This window comes from Panthera tigris, chromosome A2, assembly GCF_018350195.1.
Source record: "Panthera tigris isolate Pti1 chromosome A2, P.tigris_Pti1_mat1.1, whole genome shotgun sequence".
Lineage (NCBI taxonomy): Eukaryota > Metazoa > Chordata > Mammalia > Carnivora > Felidae > Panthera > Panthera tigris.
In genome coordinates this window covers 5,896,529-5,902,665 of record NC_056661.1, presented here as the reverse complement: position 1 = coordinate 5,902,665, position 6,137 = coordinate 5,896,529, and positions in this window count along the sequence as shown.

Here is a 6,137-nt window from a genome sequence, read left to right as displayed (position 1 = left end):
CCTTCAGAGTGTCTGCCCCAGAGCCTCTTGTTTGAGCACGTGTGACTCCCCTCAGGAGTCCCGTGGGCCTGGGCTGGGCACCCCAGCTTTCTGAGGGGCCTCTGTGGGAAATTCCTGGTGGCCGTGAGTTCGGTGTGGCAAGTCACATCATGCCCATCACGCCATCCGCACTTGGTGACGACCCATGTGGCAGTTTCCTTGGGACGTGGCAATTTTATTTATGTGGCTGAAACATTCATTTGTGGGTAAAAACTGGGAGGCAGCATGCCCTCCTGCCCTGGATTCCAGAGTCTTTCCCGAGGGGCCCCTGGTGGTCCTGGAGCTCCAGGCCCTGCACAGACTATTTCTGGAAACTTATGCTCACAAAACTAAGGGGCGGCCCAAACCTAGAATGCTCTATACCAAATTGGTAAAAAAAAAAAAAAAAATCACCAGCACTCATGACCTGTTTTCCAACCAGCTAAGCTTCAGTCATATCATCTGTAAAATGGGTACTCGAACAACACTAAGAGTAACACCTCCCTCACAGGCACGTGCCCACGAAGGGCAGTGAAGTACTTTGCAAAGCGAACGAACGGCATGGCTAAGAGCTAAGAGTCGCGATCACGGCCCATCACCACCTTCCAGCTACTGGGCGGGAACTCTTCCCGGGTCAGCTAATTCCCGCTCCGATGCCCTCCCCTCCCCTGCTGCCCCGCCTGCCCGGCTCTCGGCACCCCCACACGGGCAGGGGATCTTCAGGCTGGTTCTCCCTGGCGTCTGCCAGGCCCTGGCAGTGGGAAAGCAGGGTGCGGACTTGGGGGAAATGCTCCCCGGCCGGCGCCACCCGTGGTGCAGGGCTCCCACGTGGCTTCCCAAGCCGGAGGCTGCCGCCGGTCAGAGGCTCCAGGCCAGTGGCAGAAGATCGGGGGTCGGCTCCCGGTACCCCACCCCCCAGGAAAAGACACCCTCACGTCACAACTTGGCTCTTCTTCTCATTGAACACAAACCGTGGTTTCCCAGACAACACCGGGGGCTGATTTTCTCCCTTCTCTTCTGGAAATCCTTTTAAACTGCGCAGAGATATTACTGAGGCTATAAGCTAAAAAACCCAAACCTCAAACATGAAGGGATGCAGGCTCTCAGCACCTTAACCTTGAACGGAAAGAAAAACGAAAGCAGCCCGAGAGGAGAGAGTCTGGTGGCGAGAGCTCCCCCACCTTGCACACGGGGCTCCGTCTCTCAGGGCCCCACATTCTGGGGTGAGGGGGAAGCGGAAGCCATCACCACAGGTGGGGGTGGGGCCGGCAGGCTTCCCTAAGGCACTCACAGCCTCCTCTTAAGCCTTCTGCTTCTCAAAGTGGGTCCCTGGAGCATGAGCATCACCAGCGGGCAGGGTGGGGGTGGGGAGCTCATTAGAAATTCAGATGCTCCGATTCACCCCAGACCTGCTGAGGCCAAATCTGCTTTGAAACGAAGCTTCTGGAGAAGGTGGACGCACGTTCTGGTCCGGCCAGTCCTGTGCCCCACTCACGCGGAAGGGCTGATACCCAGATCCCTCCTCCCTGGTGACCAGGACGGCCCACACCGGAGAGGCTGCCCAGAAGCCCCAGGAGCTCCTGCTGGGAGCCCCAAGCTGGCCGCTGGGTCTGAGTAACCGAGGGACACCCTTGGAGCCACCTCCTGCTACAGTGCCACCCGTGGGACCACTTAGCCACATCTGGAGAAGAGCAAGATGGGTGGGCGTTACGGACCCCATTTCACAGAGGGGGCAACGGAGACCCAGAGAGTCGGTGGCTTGTCCGCACTGCACACCAGGGAGTGGGCAGAACCAGGATTCAGACTGCAGACTCTGACCCTAAGGCCCTCGAGCTCTGCTGTGCCTCCAGGGGAGTTAAAAGTCACTCTCCTGTCACCAAAGGAGATTAGTGTCAGAATGGCCACAGGGCCACGGGGAGGGGATGGACAGGCAACGCCCAGGGACAACACAAGGAGGCCCACAAACCTTTGAGGGAAGCGCTGGAGAAGAGGCCCCTGGGTCTCGCAGGGGAGGGGGCTGGCTGGTGAGTGCGTCCAGGGAAGGGGCACACCCGGGCAGAGGCAGCGGGCGGTGGGGGAAAGCCGGTCACACAGTCCGGGGCCTTCCTCTCTCTCCCCGCCAGGGCGGGGCTGTCCCAGGGTTCTGTGGCCTGGCACACAGGGGACAGCCTGGCAGGAGGCCGCCCTCGCTCACCTAGGCGGGAGGAAGTCACCCGCAGCCCCTGCCGGCGCCTCGCTCAGCTTGGCCGCTAACGATCACACACCATCACCCCCACACCACCACGTCTCAACGAGCCCACTTCGTTTATTACCAAAATAGCACAGAATTCCAGTCATGGTTAACATACAGCGTTTAACACGAACCTAATCCCTGCGGAAAGGTCGAAGTATTCGGACAGTCGAGTCACTGGGAAGCGTAAGCAACACCCCAACCCGATTATCGCTCCGTACTCCAAAAAATACGCTTTGAGAGCTTTGGAAGCTGAATTAAAATGTCTACACAGCTATGAACAATTGTTTAATAAAACGTTTTCATGTTTCCATTACATGTAAATATATCAATTTGGCATCTCTATAAAAACTCTGAAAATGGTGCAAAAGTGTCACTCTCTTCGAGAAAGCGGTTGACAGAAAATAGTCACACTTCACTAAAATTTTGAAAAACGGTCTTCTTTCAAAGCTTCCTTATTAAGCTGAAATCTTCTGGATTATCAAAATCTAGGTTTGCTTTTTCCTCCTAGAACACTAAAGAACATTTATTCACAAGGATAAAAAGGCAAATGGGGAGAGGGAGAACTGAGAAGGGCTTTGTTTTTGTTTTTGTTTTTTGTTTTTCCCTGAAAATAATAAAAAAAAAGAGCTAGTTACATAAACATTCCTCAAAAGAACACAAGGGGATTCGTTTTATTGGTGGCTTTTGGACAGCAGTGTCATACTTTATTGAAAACAAACCCATGTAAAAACAAAGTTAAAAGGAAAGATGGTACCTGAAAAATAAATTATTTCATATAAAACAAATCAATAACTTAAAACACGCTAATATACAAAACGTCTGCCCGTCTACTGCACAACACGGGAGCCAGCTGGTCAAGCGCCCCGCCCCCCAGAGCAAGTCACTGTAAACGCAACGTTACATGGTAAAGAGGCGGCCCCGCCCAGCGGACGAGCCTGGTCTCCTGGCGGAATGCAACACAATCCTCGCAAAGCCGCTGCTCGAACCATCCGTGAGCCTAACTTGGGTCCCTGCGGTGCCCTACAAGTAACTTGTTGGGTTTTTTGTTTGTTTGTTTGTAATGACCAAGCGGGAAACGAAAAACTATGCCCCCAAAAGGCTGTGGGAAAATATGCAATACAATCATTAGAAGTCAGAGGCAAATGAAAAGGTTGGGAGATGTGAACCTTACAGGGGGGCTGTGGGAGGGAGGGCGGGTGTCCGGGATTCAGGGTCTATCTACGGCTATTGCAAGCGAGGGTCAGTTATCAATGCCACTCAACGGCAAGCACTTGGGACTTGAGTTGGGGGCCGGGCCTGGGAATCTGACGGGCAGCGGGAGGTGTTTCCTGAGGAGCTGCCTCAGGTCCCAGAGGTGCCAGAGGTCCTGGGAAGGCGGGAAGGATTTCAGGGGGAGGGCTGGGGAAAATAGACCTTTGGCAGCTTATTCTTTCTCTCATCCAACCCAGGGAGGCTGCAAAAAGCACAGAGAAATAAAGCCAGGCTGGATCAGATGTGAAAACACAACAGCTAGGTGACGTTAACTTTGATTTTCAAGTCCGACAGCAGGCTTGGGGGTCGGTCAACAGTCCTAGTGTGGGAGCAAACCAGGACAAGTTATTGCCAGGAACTGTCTTCAGGTTCATCGACTTGTCTGATCCAACAGGGACCGCCCCCTGCCCGGCTGCCAGCTCAGAGAGCTCCCTACAGCAGCACGGTCCAGACCCTGCGCGCTGGGTTTCCAGCACTAACGCCAAGCGCAGACTCTCAAAGGTTAAGGCAGCTGCCCTTGGCAAAGGGAAAAGACTCACCTTCGGGGAACAAAGAAGGTGGAGCCCACACAGCACCATCTGCCCACAGGCCAAGAAAGCCCGTCTTGCAGCTATTCTGGCAAGATGGTGGCAGTCGGGGGGGGGGGGCAGGGGGCGGGGAAGGGGAAGGGGAACCCAGTCACAGGGTGTGCGACTAGAGGCACAGCCAGCGTAGAAAACCACAGCTTGGCATATTACAATGAAAAACTAAAGAAGGGCAGAGCCAGAGCGTAAAAAATGAATAATTCAACTGGAACCAGGTTCACAAATCTGGGAGCTTCTCAGCAAACAACCATCAGGGGAAGTTACGCAGGCCAAAAGAAAATTCTATCAAAGCCTCTTTGGTGTTTGTGTACCAAACCAAACTTTCGATAAATTAACATCATCTACTCTTTATTCTTTTTCATCAAAATTCCCAAATAAAAGGAGAGCGCTCATTTTGAGAAATACAAATGTGATAGATCTATGTAAAAAATTTTTTTAAAAAAGTTTCTTTTGGATCCTGACTTTAAAAAAAATGGGATCTTCCTTTTGCAAACAAGCCTGAGGAAGATATAATGGGACTTTTCGGACACAGGGCCAACATCTGGTACCTCGATGGGAGTGACAATTGCTTTTCAGAGTTAAGTCACATGTCAAAAGTGAAATCCTTCCACACAACTTGCAAAGTAACACTCCCAAAGAAATGCACTGGGGTTTTAGCTAGAAGGCTGTTTAAAGAGTGGAGACCACGTAAAAGGACAATTTTACCCCTTGGGCCGCTTTCAAAGGCTCATTTCCTCCTCCTCCTCCTCCTCCTCCTCCTCCTCCTCAGTGCCAACATCAGAATAATCGATATGGTCCAGATAACAGGGAGGGGAGGGAAATGCCAGTGCTGGCTTCGAGCCCACTGTCTTTCACAGTTTACGCTTCCGACGGGAATCTGAGTAAGAAATCCAACACTAGTGAGGGCAGGCAGGAATGTGTGTCAAGGAAGAGACCTAAGGGTCACTTTCGGAATCGGGAATCTCACCTTCGCAGAGAAGATGCTTGGCCCAAGGCTAGCGCAACCTGAAAGGCATACTCTTCCAGGAAAACATCCCGGTCTGTGGTGAAGGGCGCTCTGGGGTGGACAGAGTGGGGACCCACTCTGTGTCAAATCCAGACAAACGGGCCTCGGTTCTGGGTTCCAGAAGGAGGCACGTAAGCTGGCTTTGACTCAGGGTCTGGAAACTTCCGCTGGGGGTGAGATGGGGCAGGGGGAGGTCCTCCGTGGCACGTGGCCAACTCATGAGAAGGCCTCAAGGTATGCACTTGGCCCTTCTGTGGGAAGAGAACACGGCAACATCTCAAGTTGGGGAGGACGATGCAAGCGGTCGGCAGGCCCTCAACGGGAGTTTGAGGGAAACGGGGAGCCTCAAACTGTCCGGGGGCTTCTCAGAACACTGACCTGCTCTGGAGAAGGCTGTGCCCAATTTTTTCCACTTGATAAATAAATAAATAAATACATAAATAAATAAATAAATAAATAGGTAGGTAGGTAGTAGGCAGGTAGACAAATAGATAGATAATGCCGCAATTCCATGATGCCGATCAATGAAAACTACCCACCGGTACCCGTTTTTAGTCTTTTGTAGAGACTAAAAACTGCTGCTACTGAGTTCCCCTGTTTCTGGTCCTCTCTAAACACTAGATAGTTATGAAAGTCAGCTCACACTCCTGAGGTGCCTGGAGATCTGGCCCTGCCCCTTCTCAGGCTCACTCTCTGCCTCTCCCTACCGGCTCCCCCGTTTTAAAACTAAGTGCCATCTGCGACTGTGCACTCCTGCGTCACAGATGTGCAAATGCTTGGTCTCCAGGCAAGTTTTTGTTTCTTAAGGACTTAAAATCCTCCCTGAATGCTGGCCATCTGTACCTTACCTAGCCAAAAAGAAAGAAAAGGTAAAATAAAAAACAAAACAAAATTCGAGCAAAACAAAATCAAATTTAATGGTCTTAAATGCAAAAGTAAAAACAAACAAAAAACACAAAAAAGCAAAAGAAAATTAACAGAACAGAACAACCCAAAATGTCAAGGCAGTTATGAAGAGAACTTGGGAGGGTTAATCTTTAAAACT